A 25,236-nucleotide genomic window follows, 5' to 3' on the forward strand; every position below is an offset into this window, starting at 1 on the left:
TTCCCCTTCACCACGAAGAGCAAGTGACATTAATGACCAGGGCTGCGAAAATCTGTCAGGGAAAAAAAAGTCTTTCCAAACTGACTTGTAGCTCAGTCCGTGTATCTCTCCGTCTAGTGACAACCCTCAACGCCTGGGACCAGGTGAAGGTGAGACGTCTGCGGAGGCAAGCGGGAGAGTAGACGCCAGGTAACCCCTCCCCTCCCCTGCACCCCACCGAGAGAAACCTGGTGGCGGGAGCGTCCCAGGGAGACGCCCAGCTCAGCCTAAGGTTGGGGGGGGGAGGGGGTGCGCTTCCCAGCTGCTGGCAGCCCGCCGCGAGCTTCCGCGCACGTGTCTGCGGCCAGGCCAAGGCGGCGCTGTCTCCCCGCGGGCTCCGCTGGCCGCCCGGCGCGCTGCAGCAGCGGGCGGGGGCTAGCAGCGCTGCTGGCGACTCTCCAGGTCCGCGCACTAATACGGGCGAGGAGGCTTCGCGGCTCCAGTCTGACTGACGCCGCTGGGGCCGCCGCCGCCGCCGCCGCCGCCGCCGCTGCCGCCGCTGCAGCCGCTGTCTCGGTCCCCGCCGCCGCCGGGCGCGCGCAGCCAGGCAGTGAGTGCGCGGCGCTGGGAAGCCTGCTGCGGGGGGGACCCTCCTTGGGGTACGAGGGAGGGGGGGCGGGCAGGCCGGTGTGTGTGTTTTGGGGTGGGGGGTGGTGAAAGGCATCGCCGGGACAGGTAAGAGCTGCCCTCCTCCCTGGCGCGCGCGCTGGGCGTGTGCGCGGGTGTGTGCGTGTGCGGTCAAGTTTTGCTCCCACGAGGGGAGTCTTGGCGGCTCTGTGTGGCGTGTGCCGGGCGCTTTGTGCTCTGCATCCCCGAGGCTCTCGGTGGAGCTTGTGCCTGGGGCGGCGGGGCGGACGAAGGGCTGCTGGGGACCGCTGCAGGGAGGTGGCCGCGGGTCGGGCGCGGTGGGAAGATGCTGCTCCCCGGGCCTGGGGCGCCGGCGGCGCGGAGCTGGGGCGCGGACAGCGGTGCGCTCCGGGGGTCGCGGGGTGACCCGCGCACCCCCAGGGCTCCGAGCTCGGAGCACAGGCGCCTCCAAGACCCCGACTCCAGGAGCTGAGTAACCGCTCGGTGTGGCTGGTGGGGGAGTTGTAATGTGTGAGGGGAGAAGAGGTGGGTGGGTGGGTGGGTGGGGGCGGAGGTGGAGAAATAGCTGTGATGAGGGCGGGAGACAGCATAAAGGTTATGCAGACAGACTCTCATGCCAGAGGCTACCAGGTTCAATCTCCTGCACCGTCATAAACCAGAGTCCAGTAGTGCTCTGACAAAAAAGAAAAAAGGAGGAGAAGAATTAAAGTGATGAGGGTGGGGGTCTGTGAGCCTGACTTTCTAGTTCATGCGCTTTTGACTCCTGCTTACCTTTGAGGCACGCTAAGTGAGAAGGAGGGTGGGGTGGGGGGAGAAGTTAGGAATGTCCAAGTGTTTCTGAGCTCCCGCTCGGGCTGCACTGGGAGCGGGGCTGTTTGTGTTCTCCTCCGCCTGCTCCCCTCCCCGGTGCCAGCTCTCGCAGAGGGGAGGGGGGCGAGGTGGGGGACAGATACAGGAGACTCACTGACGCCAGCATTGTGATCGGAAGGAGAAGCGCGGGAAGGGGGTGGTGTGGTGTGTTGTGGTATGGTGGAGAGACATTTTTATGGATGGCTAATCGCTGACAAGTCTTCCCGTTACTAGTCCTTCCTCCTCCCACCCTTGACAGTGGACACTTGAAATGATAGTTTACAAAATACTCCGTTGACTTGTGTCTGGGCTAGAAATGCTAACCTCTGCGAAATAACCTACAAATGATGGAGGTCTCATTTTAGAATGAAATTGCATGTAAAATGCCTTACCCAGTCATTCACAGTCGGGTACACACCCACAGGACACTGTGGACTGCGTTTAGTGGATCCAGTTTTCAAGTACCGTTTCAGTGTCTTGCTAGATTTATTTTTTTTTTAGAAGTAATGGATTAGCGGGAATAATAAAGAGTAGTTGTCAAGTCATGAACATTTATTTATAATGCTACTTTTTTGGTAGTAACAAAGCATCCTTCTGAGATGAGTGAAATACAAGCACTCCAGGAATATCTTCTGCTTTCAGATTCCTGTCAGTGTGAAGGAATGCCATTGGATGTTTACATCATAAAATCAGTGATCTATATTTATAAAGGAACCAATTAAAACCCAAATACTATTTTTCTGATTCTAAATAGATAGTTCAGCAAATGGGTTTTCTTATGCTTGAGGGAAACCATGAACTGGATTTTGGACCACACTCAAGTTTGTGGTTCTCAAACAAGGTCACTGCAGATAAGAAAATGATGTAATTGTTTAGCAATAAACATTTAAAATATGACAGAAGTTTCAAATAATATACTGGAAAAATCACTTCCCTTGGTAGCAATTGCCTTCATCGATGGTGAGACATCTGTCTTTAACAGAGAGCCTTCAACCTCTTAATCTCTTCTGACACAAGCAACTCCCATTTTTCTGCTTGACTAGCTATCTTTGCCAGTGTTGTTTTATGCTTGAGCTCTGTGGTTGTGAGCTATGTTTAAGAGAATGCCAGTGTGTTCTTGACCTGAGCAAACTCATTTTCTAGCAGTACAATCTCTATGTAAAGATATAAACAAATTTTAGATTAAGCCCAAGTTAGTTACAATTCTTGTACCTCTCAGTCAAGAGCTGTAGAACTTTTTTTAGCTGCATCTATCTCCAGCTAGTGGGTAAACATAAATATTCACAGATAGCAACCACTGCATCTCTGATGTATTCAGCCATACAGTATGAGAGATACTTGAATTTTCTTTTAGATTTAAATGAAGCATTCCTAAGAATAACTGTAAGTAATAAACACATGATGAGTTTAATCTTTTTGAATTATGTAATAAAGAGTTTTAATTAAAAATGTAATTTCTGCACAAAGTGCAAGGACCGGTGTAAGGATTCCAGTTCGAGCCCCCCGTTCCCCACCTGCAGGGGAGTTGCTTCACAGGCGGTGAAGCAGATCTGCAGGTGTTTATCTTTCTCTCTCCCTCTCTGTCTTCCCCTCCTCTCTCCACTTCTCTCCTTGTCCTATCCACCAACAACGACATCAATAACCACAACAATGTTAAACAACAAGGGCAACAAAAGGGAATATAATAAAAAAAAAGTAATTCCTGATGCCATGAGAGGCATGGTTAATAAGAGGTCACCACAATACTAAGGATCTGACTATGTGACATTCCTTCTGTGATAAATAAAAAAACTAACTCATTGTATTCTGCTTTATTATATCAGAAATAACACATATCTACATAATGTATTCTGATTTAAAGGAAGGGAAAGGTAATGGAAAACTTTTTTGTTTTTTAATTTGCAAAACATACTGCATTAAATTCCAAACCTCCAGTAAAGCTTAGTGCAGATGTTCTGTTTATTGCTTCTAACATTAGAGAAGAATTTAGGAACAGGGAAGTCTCCAGAATGAAACAGTAAATCAGTACATAGAGGGCATGAATCTCTTCAAATAGTTGTGTTTCTAGGCTGTTGGTTTTATATTTCCTTGGTTACTGTTGCTAGTGGGTTGACAAGAAAAAAAACTTAGTAAATTCATAAGTAGTTATAACAGTCTGAGCACATCAGTGATTTTTGTTATTCTGGTAACCTGGTGAATAATAATGTCATGAGTAGGGACAAAACAACAACAACAAAAAATGAATAGATCTTGGCAATAAACTAACCTTAAAATAAACATTCCAACAAACGATATTTCTTAAGAAATGTGTGCTAATTAAAACTGTTTAAATTGCAAGGTAATTGTTAAAGTTAGAAGCTATCACATGGGGGGGGGGGTCGGGTGGTAGTACAGCAGGTTAAGCGCATGTGGCACAAAGCGCAAGGACTGGCTTAAGGATCCCGGTTCGAGCCCCCCCCCCAACCTGCAGGGGCATCACTTCACAGTCTGTGAAGCAGGTCTGCAGGTGTCTATCTTTCTCTCCCTCCTGTCTGTCTTCCCATCCTCTCTCCATTTCTCTTTGTCCTATCCAGCAACGAACGATATCAACAACAATAATAACCACAACAAGGCTACAACAAGGACAACAAAAGGGGGAAAAATGGCCTCCAGGAGCAGTGCAGGCACTGAGCCCCAGCAGTAACCCTGGAGGCAAAAAAAAGAAAAAAAGAAAAGAAAAGAAGCTATCCCACCCATGAAAGCTGGATGCTACTCTTGTCAGGAACTGTATTGGTCACTTCCATCCTGAGCTTCACACACTTCTGTCCCTTGGTGACAGCCACAAGCAGAGCCCAAGCTCATTTCCATATTTCTTTCTACTTCTTCCATATTTTAGAAATCCAGAGTCTTCATTATTGTTGTTGCCACCAGGGTTATCCCTGGAGGTGGGTGCCTACACTATACTCACAGCTAGCACCAGACATTTTTTTTTCCATTTCTAATAGAGATAGAGAAAAATCGAGAGGGAGGGAAGAGAGAAAATGAGGGAAAGAGGGGGTCGGGCGGTAGTGCAGCTGGTTAAGCCCACGTGGTGCAAAGCGTGAGGACCAGCATGGGGATCCCGGTTGGAGCCTCTGGCTCCCCACCTGCAGGGGAGTCGCTTCATAGGCGGTGAAGTGGGTCTGCGGGTTTCTGTCTTTCTCTCCCCCTCTCTGTCTTCCCCTCCTCTCTCCATTCCTCTCTGTCCTATCCAACAACAAACGACATCAACAATGACAAGGATAGTCACAAGGCTACAGCAGCAAGGGCAACAAAAGGGGGGGAGGATGGCCTCCAGGAGCAGTGGATTCGTGGTGCAGGCACTGAGCACCAGCGATAACCCTGGAGGAAAAAAGAACAAAAAAAGAGGGAAAGAGAGAGGGAGTGACACAAGGAGCACTGCTTCACCACTCATGAAGCTTCTCCCCTAAAGATTCGGATTTAGGGCTTAAACAATGTAATGTGTGTGCTCTACAAGGTATGCCACTACCCATATTTTAATATGGGTAGTGGCATACCTCCTCCCATATTTTAATCAGCAACTAAAATAATGACTTATAACTCCCATGAATACCTTGACTTTGCCTTCTTTTGCACCTTTATTTGTGCGAATTCTTAGAATACCTGCACCTACTTCCTCACCTCTTACCAGATCCTCACACCTTATTGGCATCTTTTTAAAAAAATATTTTATTCCCTTTTATTGCCCTTGTTGTTTTATTGTTGTAGTTATTATTGATGTCATCTTTGTTAGATAGGACAGAGAGAAATGAAGAGAGGAGGGGAAGACAGAGGGGGAGAGAAAGATAAACACCTGCAGACCTGTTTCACCGCCTGTGGAGTGACTCCCCTGCAGGTGGGAAGCCGGGGTCTCGAACCTGGGATCCTTACGCTGATCCTTGCGCTTTGCGCTGTGCACTTAACCCGCTGTGCTACCGCCCGACTCCCTCATTGACATCTTTTATGCCTCTGTCCAAGCGTGCTGCCTTCTCAGAACTTTCTCTCATGGCCCTAATCCTAGGTGTGCCCTCTGTGCTCCTGTGGCTCTCTGCATTTTCCATTTTCAATCACATCCTGTCTTGTGTCAAGAAACTCATATGTTAGTTACTTCTCCTCCAGAGATCATCTTTTAACGTCCACGAAGGAAGTGACCATGTTTTATCGGTTATATTCATACCCTTAATGCCAGCTGCATTCCCTGCAGTGAACTCAGTCAATAAAGATTCATTAAATGAGGAATCTTTCACTGAACCCACCATCTCTTCTGAAATAAGATCTGCAACTGAGTTTCTCCCCTACAGTAGGTTTTAAAATGAATATCTTTCAAGAAGCCAGTGTTGAACTTAAGCTGAGGACTTGCTAGGAACTGTGGAGGTTGGGAGTCCGGCGGTAGCGCAGAGGGCTGAACGCACGTGGCGCAAAGCGCAAGGACCGGCATAAAGATCCCGGTTCAAGCCCCCGGCTCCCCACCTGCAGGTGAAGCAAGTCTGCAGGTGTCTGTCTTTCTCTCCCCCTCTCTATCTTCCCCTCTCTCTCCATTTCTCTCTGTCCTATCTAACAACGACATCAATAACTACAACAACAATTAAAAAAAAGAACTGTGGAGGCTGAGCCCAACCTCCCACCCACCCCCGACCCCCTCCTCAGGCCAGCTGAACTTCCTTCTCCTGAATATTGTGGCTGAGCATTAGAGTCAGGAAAGCTTACATGATACTCTTATTGCATTAGCAATTTTCCGTATCAGATTCACTAAATACACAATGGAAACCATTTAGCAAAATGGAAAAAAAACACAACAGATTTTTAATGTGGAATGGTTCCCATGATGACAACTCTAATTTAATGATTCCACAGAAAATGCTAACATGATATGTTGACCCCCTTCTCTTCCCACCATGAAAATAGACACTGTTTCTTGTGTGTATGCTTCTATTCCAACTATTTTCACAAAAGGTAATGCAGACTTCTAGTGAGATGAACTTCTGTTCTGCTCAGGAGAATGTATAAAAGCACTTGTTATCATGTCTTGTCAAAATAACTAAATCTCCTTTATGTGCCTTGCTCAAGCATTACCAAAAATACTACTTTTAGCATTAAGTTAATGCTACTAATTCTGAATCATTTAGTAGGATGTGGTGATTTTTTAAAAAATATTTATTCCCTTTTGTTGCCCTTGCTGTTTTATTGTTGTAGTTATTATTGATGTTGTTGTTGGATAGGATGGAGGGAAATGGAGAGAGGAGGGGACGACAGAGGGGGGAGCGAAAGATAGACACCTGCAGACCTGCTTCACTGCCTGTGGAATGACTCCCCTGCAGGTGGGGAGCCAGGGGCTCGAACCGGGATACTTATGCCAGTCCTTACGCTTTGTGTCACATACACTTAACCCGCTGTGCTACCACCCAACCCCGGGGGATTATTTTTTAATCTGTGAATTTCCCTTTGGAAACCTTTGCTATTTTATGCCTGTCTTTTCCTCCTTTTCAGTTTTAATTTTGAAGAATTATAAATAGAAAGTGCGTATTTTTCAATCAGGAGCTAGGCTTGTTGCTTTGGTCAGTGAAAAGTAGTCTTTGATGTACCAATACTAGGGACTGCCAGAAAGAACTCATTTCATAACGCCAATTCTCAGTCTTTCCCATGGAGCATATAATCTGACACACAGATGTGTCTCGGAGTTACCCAATAAGTTGATGATATTGGGGATTCATTTTGTCCGAGACAGCTTGAAGAGAGGTTGGAAGGGTGGAAGTTGAAGCATTCTGTAAATGCTCACTAATCCTGGGAGCACATCCCAAAAATAGAGCAGGCCAAGTACTTTCTTTACAAACCTTGCTTGAATTTAATGAATTATCTCCACATAGTTTGTGGCTGTTCACTTTTAAGCTGTTAAACTACTTGAAATATAAATCTACTTTGGTTGGTGTATGCATGCGTGCAGGTCTGTATGTTGTGATTTGTTTTTGGAAAATGCAAATATTCTTAAATGGTTAAGGCAAAAGACAGATGAGGACTGTAGATTGGAGCTGTTGAATAGAAGACCTTGAAGGATTTTTTTCCCTAAGTATTTGGAGACTATAGAAAGTTTAGAGCATGTGGTGCGTAGCACAAGGACCCGCTCAAAGATCCCGGTTGGAGCCCCCAGCTTCCCAGGTGGTGTCGCTTCACAGGTGGTGAAGCAGGTCTGGGGAAAATAAATAAATAAATATAAGAAAAAGTTTAGAGCACATATACAAATACATTTTTTATTATTGTAGTTACTGATGTCGTTGTTGGATAGGACAGAGAGAAATGGAGAGAGGAGGGGAAGACAGAGGGGGAGAGAAAGAGAGACACCTGCAGACCTGTTTCACTGCCTTTGAAGCGACTCCCCTGCAGGTGGGGAGCTGGGGGATGGAACCGGGATCCTTATGCCGGTCCTTGCGCTTTGTGCCACGTGCGCTTAACCCTCTGCGCTACTGCCGGATTCCTATACAGATACTTTTAAAGGAGAATTTGATGTATGGTAGAATTCAATTAAAATGCTAGGAGTTGCATTTTGAATTATTTTATCTAAATTTAACTGACTTAGTAGCATTACGTTTCAGAAAAGGGCCTAGAAAATGATTCACAGATTCCAGCATAATTTTCCATTCCACGGTAGATGTTACTCACACTTCATTAGAATCCATTAATTCATTTATTTCTGTTTGTTCAGAATCACATGTAAGAGAACTGGAGAAGGAGCAAGCAAGAATAGTAATTTGAGAGCATGGACGGTAGTGACGAGGATACAATGCTGCTGAACTTAGGCAGGGGCTGCTGCAGAAAGCATGTTGACAAATGCCAAGTCACCTGTTTGGGCTAATGTTGGCTATATTATAGGCTCCAGGATTAAAACAAGCCTGGGTCCGAAGTCCCAGGTTCAATCCCAGCACCACCATAAACCAGAGCTGAGCAGTGCTTTGGTTAAAAAAAAAAAAAAAAAAGGCAGTGGGCACTGGGCTGGCCTGGGAATATAATAGCATTCCTAATTTTGCTTCTAGGTGGAGAATTCCAATTTCCAGATAACCATGCAAAAGTGAACATAAGTTCTTTATAAAGTAGGACTGCCAGTTATTAAAGACATGATAGATTATTATTCATATAAATGCTTATTTATTAATTTATAGACAGAGAGGCAGTGAGAGAGTGAGAACACAGAGAGGCAATGAGAAAGAGGGAGTGTCTATGTGTGTTTCTGTGTGTGTGTGTATGTGTGTGAGAGAGAGAGAGAGAGAGAATGAGTCCACAGCAGTGAAGCTTCTTTCAATGAGGTGGGGACTGGACTCAACCTGGGCTACACACATGGCAAAGAAGTGCACTATCCAAGTGAGTTCTGCCATCAGTCCTGAGTTTTTCTTTTACTTTTCCTTTCTTTATTTCTTTTAAGATTTATTTATTGGGTCAGGGAAATAGCATAATGGCTATAGAAACGGACTCTCATGTCTGAGGCTCCAAGATTAAGGTTCAGTCCCCTATACCAGTGTAAGCCAGAATTGAATAGTGCTCTGAAAATAAACAAGTATTTATTTATTTATGAGAAAGAGTGATGACATCACTCTGACAATGTGCAATACTGGGGTTTGAACTCAGACCCTCATGCCTGAGAGTTTGGTCCTTTATCTTTTGTGTCATCTCCCAGGCAAGCTAAAAGAGTGGTGGTAATGCATGTGAAAGATGAGAAAATATTTTGGCCTGAAAGAATTTTGTTATCTTGTAGTGATCTTTCTTTCTTTCTTTCTTCCTTCCTTTCTTTCTTTCTTTCTTTCTTTCTTTCTTTCTTTCTTCCCATCCTTCCTTCCTTTCTCCCTCCTTCCTCTCTTTCTTTCCTTATTTCTTTTCCACTCCCTTGCCCCACATTCTTGGAGTTTTCTTTCACTTGTTGTTAAAGTTTTCTTTCACTTGTGATGATATACTTACAGACATATGACCCTTCACTGGGGGTACTAAGAAATGTATCCTTAGGTGATTTCATTGTTGTGTGAACATCACAGAGAGTACTTCCTTCCATGCACTTAGTTTGTATTTACTACTGTATTCCCAACCTAATATAGGAGTCATGGGTGGGGGAATAGTATCATGGCTATATGAAAAAGGCATTCATGCCTGAGTCTTTAACATTCCAGGTTCAATCCCTCTGTACCACTGTAAGCCAGAGATAAGTTGTTCTCTGGGGAAAAAAAGAAAGAAAAGAAAAGAAAGAGAGAGGAAGGAAGGAAGGAAGGAAGGGAGAAAGAAAGAAAGAAAGAAAGAAAGAAAGAAAGAAAAGAAAAGAAAAAAAAAGATACAGGAAGAGAACCAGAGAGCATTTGTCTTCTGGACCACTCTGCCCCCCCCACCCTGTCGTTAAAATTTCATTATGACTGTGTATACGTTTTGAGTCACTCTTGATAAATATAGTAAGAATGGTACTTTTGGGAAGTTGGAGGGATTGTCTGTAAGCAAAAGAAAAATAAAACCATTAGTTTTTTTAAAACATTTTAAAAAACATTTATTTATTCCATTTTGTTGCCCTTGTTGTTTTAACTCCCAACTCCCAGTTTTGTTTTTTTTAATTTTTCAGTCAGAAGAGAAATATAAAAGGGGTTGAGCAGGATAATCATGTAATCTAGGGGGTCGAGTGGTAGCGCAGAGGGTTAAGCGCATGTGGAAAAAAGTGCAAGGACTGGCGTAGGGAACCTGGTTTGAGCCCCTGGCTCCCCACCTGCAGGAGAGTTGCTTCACAGGTGGTGAAGCAGGTCCACAGGTGTCTATCTTTCTCTCCCCCTCTCTGTCTTCCCCTCCCCTCTCCATTTCTCTCTGTCCTATCCAACAATGAATGAAATCAACAACAACAATAATAACCACAAGGCTACAACAACAAGAGCAACAACAACAAATCATGTAATCCAGTAGGGTATTTGGAGGGGGTAGAGATTGAACTGAAATGACATGTGCCTTGAAATGCTCATGTGAACTCACCTGGCTAAAGTGGGGAGGTGGTAACTGACCCATGGTTCCCACTGCTTCATGAGTGCAGTTGACAAAGAAAACTAAGTGTTTCCCCAAGAAATAGCCCAGAACCGTTTCTCAGTGATTCTTCCACATCACTTGATACTTTTCGCCCCATAGGCAGCCTATGTCCAGGAAGTTCAATCTCCCACAACACACACACACACACACACACACACACACACACACACACACACACACACAGTCTATAAAATGCATAAAAGTACCCACACACCATTTTATAAAAAGCATTTAAGATCATTTTTATTGCCATTTAACACTTTGAGGTATTCAAATACAGGTTGCTATTCTGTAGAGCATCACATTAAGCATAAGTAGATAAGACTATTCCATATGCAGGAAGGAGAGAATTCCGGAATCATATGATTCAGTTTTTCAAAGGGATTCATTGTATCATATCAGCAAAGCAGTAGCCTTTAGATCAGACATTAGACTGATTACACTGGGGCTGAATAAGATAATAATTAATGCTATGGCTCAAACTGGATTGTACCTTCTTTCATACAACATTTCTTGTGAGCACGAATAATAATATACACTAATAAACAGTAATGTGACCACTGTTAGGCAGCAAGAGTGCTGTGGTGTGGCCTGTGATCTTTAGAAGGAACCCATCCTCTTTGGGAAAAGCAAACACAGCCAAGGAGTTAAAAAAATGAGGTTTCTGTGCTGATGTGGAGCTCTCCACTAGGTGCTGTGGAAGCCCAAAGGAGCCAGGGAGAGCTGATTAATGCTGCTGCCTAGGACCCGCAGGGAAGGTCTCCAGGAAGCTGGCTTCCAGTTCTGTCCTGAAGGAATAGTCGGAAACAGATACAGGGACCTTCTGGGCAGAGGGCACTGAGCCAGCGGACCAGGGACCCACAGGGGTGAGGTGGGCGAGGGCAGTGGGGGAGGGACAGATTGGTTTGACACTGAAGGTAAACAAACAAACAAAAACACACTCATTTATACTGCCCCAGGATCCTGATCATTTTTTCTTCATGTAAAATATATAAATGCATACTCATAGAAGCAGTGGGAAGAAAACATTTTAAAGCACTTCTCCTTTAAAATTTTTTTTAAATAATTTTTTAAAATTTTATTTATTCCCTTTTGTTCCCCTTGTTGTTTTATTGTTGTAGTTATTATTGTTGTTGTTATTTATGTCTTCGTTGTTGGATAGAACAGAGAGAAATGGAGAGAGGAGGGGAAGTCAGAGAGGGAGAGAGAAAGATAGACACCTGCAGACGTGCTTCACTGCTTGTGAAGCAGTTCCCCTGCAGGTGGGGAGCCGGGGGCTGGAACTGGGATCCTTATGCCGGTCCTTGTGCTTTGCACCACGTGTACTTTGATGCACTACCGCCCAACTACCTAAAATTTTTTTTAAATTATATTTATCGGATAGAGACCAAGAAATCGAGAGAACGGGGGAAGATGAGGAAGGAGGGAGGGAACTGCAGCACTGCTTTATACTCATGAAGCTTCCTCCCCTGCAGGTGGGGACTGGAAGCTTGAACCCGGGTCCTTGTGCACTGTGATATGTGTGCTCTAGCAGCTGTGACACAGCTGCCCAGCCCCTTTAAAGCACTTTTCATCCTATTCCATGGGAATAGTTACTATGCCACTGATTGCACTGACAGCAGCTTCACAGCTTGATGCCCTTCACGAGTGTAACAGAATTTTGCCTGGACTTAAAAGGGCAGGCTATGATGGGCCCTACAAGGAGGGTGCTTTTCTGGGTGTGGGAAGACTAGAAAGAGGAGGCAAGAGAGGAGGCACAAGAGCAGATTTCTTGGGGTAATATCTAAATAGGGTTTGGCTGAGAAATACTTGGTGAGGTCCATCAACAGGATTTGGACACTGTAGAATGTGAAATTGGAAAAGAGGAAAGAAAAGAATTTTCTTGGGTTCTCAGAGAATCCTTGGTTTCTAGCTTGTGCAAGTGGTTGAGAAGATTGCTGCAGCAAATAGAGCAAGGTGGGAGAACAGTGTTTTAGGAAAACATATAGGGAGTTGGGCGGTAGCACAGTGGGTTAAGTGCACATGGCGCACAGTGCAAGGACCAGCTTAAGGATCCCGTTTCAAGCCCCCTGCTCCCCACCTACAGGGGCGTCGCTTCACAAGCAGTGAGGCAGGTCTGCAGGTGTCTCTCTTTCTCTCCCCCTCTCTGTCTTCCCCTCCTCTCTCCATTTCTCTCTGTTCTATCCAACAATGATGACATCAAGAACAACAATAATAACTACAACAATAAAACAAGGGCAACAAAAGGGAATAAATAAATAAATAAATAAAGAAAGAAAAGAAAACATATAGGCTCCGTTTGTTTCTAAAAAGACAAAACATCAGTGAAAAACTAGTGCAGAAGAGATAGCATAGCACAAAGATATTCATGCCTGAGGCTCCAAGGTCTAGGCTCAAGCCTCTATTCCACAATAAACCAGAGCTGATCAGTGCTCTGGGTCTCTCCCCCAACCATATATTGCTTCTTTGTTCCTGGAAGCTATTTTTTTCCTTTTGTTACCCTTGTTGTTTATCATTGTGATTGTTATTTTGTCACTGCTGCCATTGTCGTAGGATAGGACAGAGAGGAATTGAGAGAGATGGGGAAGACAGAGAAGGGGAGAGAAAGACACCTGCAGACCTGCTTCACCGTTTGTGAAGTGACCCCCCCCCTCGCTGGCGGGGGAGGTAGTTGGGGTCTCCAACCAGAATCTTTACACCCATTCTGGCGCTTCCTGCTATGTGTGTTTAACCATGCTACCATCTGGCCCTCCAAGTTTGACTTTTCTTTTTCAAGTTTAATTTTTTAAGAGAAATTTTAGGTTTGTAGAAAAATTGAGCAAAAGATTCAGAGTCACCCTATGTTCCATCTCCACAGATAATCTCTCCAACTATGGACAGTTGCCGAGTGCAGGGCTGTCATCCAGGTTCCACTTTTGGTGTGTGACTGACATTTGTCTTCCCTTATGTGATCATACAGAATAGTCACTTTGCCCCCCAGTGACCTCTGTGCTTTGCTTATTCCTCTTTCCCTCTCACCCCTGGAGAATGAAAGTCACTGGTGGCCAAATTAAAAGATGCCAGGCTAGCTTCGCAGGAAAGAGACGACCGGGAACTCATGGCTGAGCAGGAATGCAATCCAATGTTTACTGAGAAAAGAATCTGCATTTATACTTTCCAGGAAGGAAGTGGTAGGGTGGAAAAGGAAGTACGTAGGATAAGGGGGCAGAGTGGAAAAAGAGCACGAACCAGTGGGGATTAAACCAGTGGAGATTAAACCAATGGGCATTAAACCAATGCCCTGCAGGCAGGGTGGGTCTCAAACAAAACAATGATTATGTAAATAGACCATAGTGTTAAGCAATGCAGGGGAACTAGGCATGATGACACGGATAGAAACAGAAGCAGAATTAGCCAAAGGAGAAATGATGACCAACAAAAAGATAGAGACAGAGAGATAGAGAAATAGAGAGAGAGAGAGAGAGAGAGGAAAAGAGAAAGAGACCACAGTACCAAAGCATCCTTCAATGTTTTGGGAGCTAGGGTCAAATTTGGATCACTTATATGAAGGAACACTATCCAAGTGAGCGATTCCATGGGCTTCAAATTTTAATATTAAAAAAAATTTTTTTGAACTAGCAGGGCACTTTGATCAAAGAAGCTTCATGAAGTATGCCTGAATGAAGCAGGGCTGCTCTGGTGAAAAGGGGCAACTGCAGAGGGACAGTCTGGAGCACTGTCCAGCCCCTGCTGCCCCATTCCTGCCACCTTTTCATTCCAGTGACTCAACTGCAGAATTCTGATGAACTTTATTTGGAAACTGCAAAGTAAGCACTTCTGGAGTTCAGAGGAAGGACTGTTAAATGCCCAGGTCTAGTAACTTCAAACTCGTGTATATTGAGTCTTGGGTTTTTTTTTTTTTTTTTTTTGCCTCCAGGGTTATTGCTGGGGTTCAGTGCCTGCACCATGAATCCACTGCTCCAAGAGGCCATTTTTTCCCCCTTTTGTTGCCCTTGTTGTTGTAGTCTTCTTGTGGTTATTATTATTGTTGTTGATGATGTTGTTCATTGTTGGATAGGACAGAGAGAAATGGAGAGAGGAGGGGAAGACAGAGAGGGGGAGAGAAAGACACCTGCAGACCTGCTTCACTGCTTGTGAAGCGACTCCCCTACAGGTGGGGAGCTAGGGGCGAACCGGGATCTTTATGCTGGTCCTTGTACTTTGCGCCATTGGGGTTATTTTTCACTAGGTTTCTCTCTCTCTCTCTCTCTCTCTCTCTCCCTCTCTCTCTCCTAATCTCTCTCTCACTCACTTGTTTGCTTGTTTTGGTCTCTTTCCTTGGGGTCAAGCTGCCATTTCTGATTTTGCTTTGCTCCCCCTGCTTCTGCTGATAGCATCTCTGTTTCCCTCTCCCAATATGCTGCTGCTCCAATTTTCTGTGAGCTTGGAAACAGATTATATTTGCTTAAACCTTGTTTCTTCCTTTGCTGCTTATTCCCATTTGTTTTCTTTCTTTTTTTGTTATATTTTTATTTGCTTAGTAATTAATTAATTTTAATAAGAGATACAGAGATAGAAATAGAGAGGCCAGAGCACTACTTAGCTCTAGTTTATGGTGGTGCTGGTTTATGGTTTACTACTTAACTCTAGTTTATGGTTGAACCTGGGACCTCTGATGCCTCAGGCAAGAAAGTTTTTTTTTTTTTTGGTATAGCTATTATACTATCAATTCTCTAGCCCTTGATTATGTTTTCTACAGAAGAAATTGCTGGATAGTCAGATTTTTGTCGAGTTATCTTTCTTATCATACAGATTCCATATTTTTTTCTATTAGACCCTGGAATGATAAAAAAAGGTATTATATTATAGACTCAGAAGTTTCTATCAGTTGGATTTACTGAATGAGTAAACAGTAGCAATTAATGCTGATTAAGAAGAAAAGGGTATCATTATTTTATTATAATTCCTTTTAAAATATTTATTTACTCCCTTTTTGTTGCCCTTGTTTTATTATTGTAGTTATTATTGTTGTTGTTATTGATATCATCGTTGTTGGATAGGACAGAGAGAAATGAAGAGAGGAGGAGAAGACAGAGAGGGGGAGGGAAAGATAGATACCTTCAGACCTGCTTTACTGCTTGTGAAGCGATGCCCCTGTAGATGGGGAGTCGAGGGCTTGAACCAGGTTCCCTAAGCCGGTCCTTGCGCTTTGCACCACCTGCACTTAACCCACTGCACTACTGCCTGCCCTATTATAATTCTTTTTTTTAATTTTTAAAGAATTTATTTATTTATTCATGAGAAAGATAGGCAGAGAAAGAACCAGACATCACTCTGGTACATGTACTGCTGGGGATTGAACCTGGAACCTCATGGTATAGAATCCAGTGCCCCATTCACTGCACCACCGCCCAGACCACTCTATTATAATTCTTAATGGGGTGCTAATGTGTTGATTTAATTCAGGTGCTATTTTTCACGTAAACATTTAACCTTTGCCCACAGTTTTCTTTTTATTCCTTAGGATTTTTTTTTCTTCTCTTTCTTTTGTGATATCTTTCACATCCACAATGAAGTATTTTATCAATGATAAAAATAAATATCCTGTAATTAGCTTATAGCTTTCAAGAGGCTTTTAAAAATATTTATTCATTTATTCCTTTTATTGTCCTTGTTTTATTGTTGTAGTTGTTATTATTGATGTCATTGTTGTTGGATAGGACAGAGAGAAATGGAGAGAGGAGGGGAAGAAAGAGAGGGGGAGAGAAAGATACACCTGTAGACCTGCTTCACTGCCTGTGGAGCGACTCCCCTGCAGGTGGGGAGCCGGGGGCTCAAACCGGGATCCTTACACCTGTCCTTGTGCTTTGCACCACGTGTGCTGCCTGACTCCCTTCAAGATGCTTTTGTGCACAGCCTGTGAGTATGAAAGATGGTGGTTTTGTTTCAGTTTTACAGAGGAAACAGGACACACACGTTTTATTACTTAAAGGTCATATCTGGTTAGTGAAGGAGCTAGCATTTAGACTCGTCTTCCTCCCAGCCTGTATTTTATCCATTTCATCATCTAGTGGCCTCTCATTCTTGGAAACACAACTTATAGTTAAGGCCTTTCTAAACTTGAATAATAAAATATTACACTTGTGGGTGGTGTGTAGTATTTCAAGAATATGTTGACATTATAAAGAGTGTAGATTGGAATGCTAGAGACATACACATTATCTACCCAAAGTAATGTGCACATACTCTAATAACACTGTTATAAGTCATTTCCTATTAAAATGGTCAACCTTGAAGCTGGCAGAATAGTTCACCTGAATAGTGTACCTGCTTTGCCATGCATGTGACCAGGTTTGAACTTAGGCTCCACAGAATTGAAGGGAGCTTCAGTGAAGTGATGTGGTGTCTTTCCTTTTCTGTCTATTTTCCTCTCCATCTGAAAAAGTTAACTTGTAGCAATGAAATGCCAGGAAAAGAAACAGCAAAAAGAGAAAATGTTCAGCTCTAGCCTTTCTACTTTCTTCCTTGTTTTTTTTCTTTCCTTCCTTCCTTCCTTCCTTTTCTCCTCCTCCTGCTTATTCCTCGTGTGTGTGTGTGTGTGTGTGTGTGTGTGTGTGTGTGTGTGTGTGTGTGTGTGTGTGTGTATTTTGCCTCCAGGGTTATGGCTGGGTGCCTGCATTACGAATCCACTGCTCCTGGAGGCTATTTTTCCCATTTTGTTGCCCTTGTTGTGCTTGTCGTAGTTGTTATAGCTGTTGTTGTTGGATAGGACAGAGAAAACTGGAGAGAGGAGGGGAATACAGAGGGGGACAGAAAAAGAGACACCTGCAGACCTGCTTCACCGCTTGCAGAGTGACCCCCCTGTAGGTGGGGCGACGGGGGCTCTAACCGGGATCCTTAAGCCGGCCCTTGTGCTTTGCGCCATGTGCGCTTAACCCGCTGCGCTACTGCCCGACTCCCCATTCCTCTTGTTTTTGTTGAGCCCTTGTGAATGCATGATCTCTCCACTCTGGATCACCTTTTCATTTAGATAAAAACACAAACAGAAAGACACCACAGCACCAGAGTTAACCTCTGATGACAGCACTTCCAATGTGATGTCAGGCTCAAACCTAGGTTGTGTACATACATGGCAGTGCAGGTGCCTTAGCAGTTGAGCTTTTTCTCCAGCTGCCAAGTTTATTCTTCTATGTAAAGATTTATTTATTAATGAGAAAGAGTAGAGATAGAGAAAACCTGAACATCACTGATAACATCTGACACCAGGGATTGAACTCAAGATTTCTTTTTTTTTTTTTTAAATATTTATTTATTCTCTTTTGTTGCCCTTGTTGTTTTATTGTTGTAGTTATTAATGTCATTGCTGTTGGATAGGACAGAGAGAAATGGAGAGAGGAGGGGAAGACAGAGAGGGGGAGAGAAAGATAGACACCTGCAGACCTGCTTCACCGCCTGTGAAGCGACTCCCCTGCAGGTGGGGAGCCGGGGGCTTGAACCGGGATACCTGCGCTAGTCCTTGTGCTTTGCGCCACCTGCGCTTAACCCGCTGTGCTACCACCCGGCTCCCTGAACTCAAGATTTCATGCTTGAGAGTCAAATACTTCTTCATTGTGCCATTTTCTGGGCCACTCCCAACATTATCATCATTATTCTATTTATTTGTTTTTACCAGAGCACTGCTCAGCTCTGGGACTGAACCTGAGACTTTAAAGCCTCAAGCATGAAAGTTTTTTGCATAGCCATTGTGGCACCCCGCCACCCTCCCAACATTATAGAAAACTATGTGGAAAAGACATATAGCACTCTAAATATGACCCTAAGAGTTAGAAAAATTCTTTAGATTCCTTCTTTGTTGCTCTGGTGCTTATTTTACTTTCCTTTTACTACTATTTGGCATAAGTAAAATACCAACTAGTCAGTAGAATAATGATTGTTTTTCCAAAAGAAATGGTAATGAGTAACAACAAAAAAAAACAGCTCATCTCCTTGTTTAAGAAAATAATTCTGGGGGCTGGGCAGTGGCACACCTGGTTGAGTGCACATGTCATAATGTGCAAGGCACTGGATTTGAGCCCCTGGTCCCCACCTGCAGGGGGAAAGCTTCATGAGTGGCGAAGCAGCGTTGCAGATGTCTCTCTGACTCTATCCCTCTCTATCCCCCCCATCCCTCTCGATTTCTGGCTGTCTTTATCCAATAAACAAATAAATATAATAAAAATAATAATTCTGGGGGCCAGATGGTGGTGCACCCAGTTGAGCACACACATTACCGTGCACAAGGACCTGGCTTCAAGTTACTGATCCTCAGCTGCAGGGAGAAACTTCACAAATCATTAGAGCGGTGCTGCAGCTATCTCTTGTTTTCTGTCTTTACCGCTCCCTCCTCTCTCAGTTTCTCTACTTTTCTTCTTTTTAATCGCCACCAGGGTTATCACTAGACTTGAGGCCAGCACAACAAAGCCACTGCTCCTGGTGGCCATCTTTTGCTTTTCTATTTTATTTGATAGGATAGAGAGAAATTGAGAAAGAGAGAAAGCTAGACAACTGCAGACCTACTTCACTGTTCAAGAAGCAGACTCCCCGGAGGTGAGGAGCGGGGGCTCAGACGCAGGTCCTCGCACTTGATAAGATGTGTGCTTAACTGGGTATGCCACTGCAAGGCCCCACTCTCTGTTTCTATAAATAAATAAGATTTATTTATTTATTTTGCCTCCAGGGTTATCGCTAGGGCTCAGTGACTGCATCATGAATCCTCTGCTCCTGAGGCGGCCAGTTTTTCCATTTTGTTGTCCTTGTTGTTACTGTTGTTGTTATTACTGTTGTTGTTGTTGTTGGATAGGATGGGGAGAGGAGGGGAAGACAGAGAGAGGGAGAGAAAGATGCCAAGTTTATTCTCTAGATGCCAGACGCACTGCTTGCAAAGCAACCCCCTACAGGTGGGGAGCCAAGGGCTCAAACCGGGATCCTTATGCCAGTCCTTGTGCTTTGGGCCATGCATTTACTTATTTTTAATGAGGGGAGAGGGAGGTATGGAGGGAAGGAGAGGGAGGAATAGAGAGAGAGAAAGAGAGAGAGAGAGAGAGAGATACTAGAGCAGTACTCAGCTCTGGCTTATGGTGGTCCTAGGAATTGAACCTGGGACCTCAGAGACTCACTCAGGCATGAGGGTATTTTCCATAGCCGTTATGTTATCTTCCAATTCTGTAAATAAATATGAAAAAGTAAAGAAAATAATTCTGAATCTCCATTGGAGTATAAGAAATGATATGTGAACAATATTGGTATTCTAGCACAAGATCAAATTAGATGAGTGACCAAGAGAATTGTGTGTTAGGAACTCAAATGAACATATCTCAGTATTTCCCCTGTGACTAATTAGTTTTAAATTCTAGTGATCCCAGATGACCATAGCACTTCATCTGGTGAGAAAAGTAAAGTGTGTCTTGGTTAGGTGCAATAGATGTTATTTTGAGTCTGGGCTTCTTTCTTGCTTTATGAAAACTTCAATATTAATATAAAAAGAAATCAAACTACTATTTGAGGAACGCTATTGTAAAGAGAGAGAGGGAGAATGTTTTATGCAGTTTGAGAGTTTTACTACAGTTGGAGACTTTTTTTAATTAGTGAATTAATAATAATGGTCGACAAGATTGTGGGATGAGAGGGGTACAATTCCATACAGTTCCAACCAGCAGATTTCCGTACCCCATCCTTTCTATTGGAAGTTTCCCTATTCTTTATCCCACTGGGAGTATGGAGCAAAATTCCTTATGGGGTGGAGAAGGTGGGAGTTTCTGGCTTTTGTAATTGCTTCTCTGCTGGACATGGGTATTGACAGGTCAATTCATACTCCCAGCCTGTTTCTATCTTTCCCTAGTGGAGTAGGGCTCTGGGTGTGCAGTAGGGGTGGGGTTCCAGGACACATTGGTGAGGTCATCTGCCCAGAGAACTCAGGTTGGCATCATGGTAGCATATGTAACTTTGTGGCTGAAAAGCATTAAGATATAAAGCAGAACAAATTGTCTAATAATCAGGAACTTAAAGGTAAAAGTACAGCAGATGAAATTTGGGGTTTTCATGTTGGAAGGAGTTAGGAAGTCTTTTTAGGTATATTCCAAGGGGGCCATCATTTTTTGATTGAACCCAATAGCTAACATGCAGATGGGCTAAAAGTATTGTCTGGGGCAGTCAGTAGTGCACAGGGCTTAAGTTAAGCACACATGGTGCAAAGCGCCAGGACCGGCTCAAGGATCCCAGTTCGAGCCCCGGCTCCATACTTGCAGGGGAGTCACTTCACAAGCAGTGAAGCAGGTCTGCAGGTGTCTATCTTTCTCTCTCCCCTCTCTATCTTCCCCTCCTCTCTCCATTTATCTCTGTCCTATCCAACAATAATAACAACAACAGGGCAACAAAAATAGGAAAAATGGCCTCCAGGAGCAGTGGATTCATAGTGCAGGCACTGAGCCCTAGCAATAACCCTGGAGGAAGAAAAAAAAAAGGCATTATTTGGGAAGATATTGTCAGAGTTGAGAATAGGACTAGAAATCTGGATCAGGGCAGAGGGTAGCTCCCAAATATGGAAAAAGCATATAAATACTATTAACTATAAATCCCATCAATCTGACCTAGGACCCAGGTCTAGTCATATTTAGCACAGGAGTCTATGTAACCCCTGCATCCCTGTCAGTCTGAGCTCACAGTCCATGGTCATAGCTCAGCATTTGGAAACTCTTATCTAATGAAACCCAAGTACTATGTCACATCTTCTGGGCCACAGTGAGACCCAAGCACTGTGTCGCATCCTCTGGGCCACAGTGTTCTCAAGTCTACAGGCGATGACAAAAAAATATGCTTTAAAATAAGCTTCAGATATTCAAATATACTTAGCTATGTGTTATAAAGTAAGTTAGTTTGATCCAATAAAATTGTATTCTTATTCCAAGAGGTATCATGAAAGAATGGATTTCAAAATTTATGTTATCTTCTGTAGTCATAGAGGTATCAGAGTGTTGGCAGGCCTTAACACAACTTTAAATATCAGTGATGTTAGTGCACAAGAAGAGAACTGCTTTTTTAGTTTTCTTTTAGAATGTTCACAATTGTTGCATCAAGAGTTGATTGTTGAAATATGATTACTTGTTTTAGATAAAGAAATTTATTTTTTGTGTTTTTTTGTTTTTTTAATTTTTTAAGTACTTACTTATTCCCTTTGGTTGTCCTTGTTGTTTCATTGCTGTAATTATTGATGTCGTTATTGTTGAATAGGACAGAGAGAAATGGGGAGAGGAGGGGAAGACAGAGGGGGGAGCGAAAGATAGATACCTGCAGACCTGCTTCACCGTCTGTGAAGTGACTCCCCTGCAGGTGGGGAGCCGGGGCTCGAACCGGAATCCTTAAGCTGGTCCTTGCACTTTGAGCCACCTGTTTTTTACTTTAGTGCAATACTCCAAACTCAGTCAAATTCTGCTTTGCATTTCCTTTCTGTTTTTCTTTCTCAACTTCTGCTTATGAGTGGGATTATCCCACACTCATCATTGTCTTTCTGGCTTATCTCACTTAATATAATTCCTTCTAGCTCCATGCAAAATGAGTCGGAGAAGGTGGGTTCATTAATCTTATTAGCTGTGGTAGTATTCCATTGTGTATATATACCACAGCTTTCTCAGCCATTCATCTGTTATTGGACACCTGGGTTGCATCCAGGTTTTAGCTGTTACGAATTGTGCTGCTATGAACATAGGTGTACACTAAATGTAATTTTTAAACAGTACTTTCCTCCTCCTAGATTACTGATGGTCAGAGAAAAATTGGTATGTTTACATGAATCGGCACTAAGTGAAAGATAGGATCTGAAAGGCAGCGGAATGCCAGACATGACAGAAAATGATGGCTGTCCTTTAGTGAGTCTGTTGAACTATATGATTAATCCTGGGAGGTGTGTGAAGTTTTCTCAGCATTTTATTAGGGATTTCCAAACTATAACTCTATACCCATTTATTCCCCCATTTCTATTTCCCCTGTTGTTGCACTTGTGGTTGTTTTCATTGTTATTGTTGTTATAGCTGTTGTTGTTGTTGTTGGATAGGACAGAAAGAAGTCGAGAGAGGAGAGGAAGTCAGAGTGGGGAAAGAAAGATAGACACCTGCAGACCTGCTTCATCGCTTGTGAAGCGACCCCCCCCCCCCCCCGCAAGTGGGAAGTCGCAGGATTGAACTGGGATCCTTACTCTGGTCCTTGCATTTTGCAGCAGGTGCACTTAACCTATTGCACTACCGCCCGGCCCCCTCTATACTCATATTTTAAAAGGTGTCATTTTATTGGTTACTTAAGAAAGAGGGTTTCATGTGAGACAAACAGAGGAGAGAAATAAGCCAGAACATACTCTCACACATTGATACTGGAGATTAAACCAGGAGCTTCAGGCATGTGAGCCTACTACTGCTTTACTAATTGAGCCCTTCCTCAATCCTAACTCTACCCATTAAAGGAAAACACTCCAGCTTCCTTCCTCTCAGGTCCTGATAATGTGTATTCCACTTTCTGTCTCTGTGAATTTGTCTAGTTTCATTTCATCCTATATAACTGAAGGCAGCCTAGTTTGTCCTTTATATCTAGCTCATTTTATTAGCTACATCTTCAGACTGATGTACTATGTGTCAGGATTTTTTCTTTTTTTTTATAGTTTTCTTTTTATAATATTCATTTTTTTGCCCTTGTTTTATTGTTGTAGTTATTATTGCTGTTGTTATTGATGTCAACGTTGTTGGATAGGACAGAGAGAAGTGGAGAGAGTAGGGGAAGACAGAAGAAGAGAAAGATAGACATCTGCAGACCTGCTTCACCGCTTGTGAAGTGACTCCCCTGCAGATGGGGAGCTGGGGGCTCGAACCGGGATCCTTATGCCGGTCCTTGTGCTTTGCGCCATGTGTGCTTAACCCACTGCACTACCACCCAACTCCCTTCTTTTTCTTTTTAAAGGCCAAATGATGTTCTATTGCATGTGTCACACTTTGTTTATTCTTGCATCTGTTGATAGACACAACAGTTGTCTCCACCTATTGGCTATTAGGTTGTTATGAATATGGAGTATATACACATTATATGGAAATTCTCCATTAATTTTGAGGAGCTGCTGAATTGTTTTCCAAATGAAAGGATCTCTTATTATTTATTTTTTAATATTAATTATTCCCTTTTGTTGTCCTTGTTTCTTACTGTTGTAGTTATTATTGATGTCGTTGTTGTTGGATAGGACAGGGAGAAATGGAGAGAGGAGGGGAAGACAGAGAAGGGGAGAGAAAGATAGACACCTGCAGACCTGCTTCACTGCATGTGACTCCCCTGCAGGTGGGGAGCCAGGATCCTTTATTTTAATACATCCCTACCTATAGTCTAATGTTCTAAATGTGATATGGGGAATTGGACCCAGGGTCTTGCATAGGTACTCTGCTGCTGAACTGCCTCCATGGCCCAATTTCATATATTTAATTATTGCTGTCAATGTTATCACTGGAACTGCCTAAACAGCTCCAGCACTTCTAGCAGTCAGTCAGCCAGTCTCTTTTACATAGAGGGTGAGAACCCCCGAGAGAGAGGCAGAGACCACAGCCCTGTTCTACTGCTTGTAAAGCTTTTAAGCAGGTGGTCCCATGTGGCATAGGGTGTGTTCTATCAGCTGAGCTGTCTCCTAGCTTTTATTTTCATGAAAGAAACCAAAGCATTGCTTCACCATCCTTGGAGTTCCATCTGTTCTTTCCTTGGCATTCCCATGTGGTTCTGGGGCTAGGATTCTAGGTTCACATGCATGGAAGCATGCATCCAGCCCTGGGCCCACCTCACCAGCTCTAAAGGCTGTAATTTTTCTACATTTGTTAATACTTGCTAGTTTCTGTTTTGTTGATGATAGCTATCCTAACAGTCAAGAAGTCAGAGTTCATTGTGATTTTGATTTGATTTGCATTTCCCTACTAAGCATATTCTCTTGTGCTAATTGACCACTTGCATGTCTTTGGAGAGGTGTCTTTTCAAGTGTTTTGCTCACTTTTGAACTGCTTGTTTGTGTACTTACAGGAGTTATCCTGGATATGAATTTATTAGTAGGTAGATGATTTGTGTAGAATGCAATTTTTTTATTCCTTTTTGTTGTTTTATTGTTGTAGTTATTATTATTGCTGTTGCTATTGATGTTGTCATTGTTGGCTAGGACAGAGAGAAATGGAGAGAGAAGGGGAAGACAGAGAGTGGACGAGAAAGACAAACACCTGCAGACCTGCTACACCGCTTGTGAAGCGACTCCCCTACAGGTGGGGAGCCTGGGCTCCAGGGATCCTTCTATTAGTCCTTGCACTTTGCGCCACGTGCGCTTAACATGCTGCACTACCGCCTGACTCCCAGAATGCAATTTTTTTTTTTTAATTTTATTTATTTATTCCCTTTTGTTGCCCTTGTTGTTTTATTGTTGTAGTTATTACTGTTGTTGTCGTTGTTGGATAGGACAGAGAGAAATGGAGAGAGGAGGGGAAGACAGAGGGGGGAGAGAAAGATAGACACCTGCAGACCTGCTTCACCGCCTGTGAAGCGACTCCCCTCCAGGTGGGGAGCCGGGGTTCGAACCGGGATCCTTATGCCGGTCCTTGTGCTTTGCGCCATCTGCGCTTAACCCGCTGCGCTACCACCCGACTCCCCAGAATGCAATTTTTAATGGAATTTTTCCAGAAAACTCCTTTTCAC

The 25,236-nt window shown here is 43.5% G+C and overlaps 1 protein-coding gene across 1 annotated transcript in view; it reads left to right on the plus strand.

Annotated features, from left to right (window-relative positions):
- The first annotated feature begins 463 nt into the window (after positions 1 to 463).
- Positions 464 to 25,236, plus strand: part of SMAD9 (SMAD family member 9) — a 98,751-nt gene continuing 73,978 nt past the window's right edge. Inside the window, exon 1 of the mRNA XM_060194923.1 lies at positions 464 to 589. The gene's annotated coding sequence lies outside the window, so the exon portion shown is untranslated. The remainder of the gene's footprint in view (positions 590 to 25,236) is intronic.

This window comes from Erinaceus europaeus, chromosome 7 (genome assembly GCF_950295315.1).
Source record: "Erinaceus europaeus chromosome 7, mEriEur2.1, whole genome shotgun sequence".
Taxonomy (NCBI): Eukaryota; Metazoa; Chordata; class Mammalia; order Eulipotyphla; family Erinaceidae; genus Erinaceus; species Erinaceus europaeus.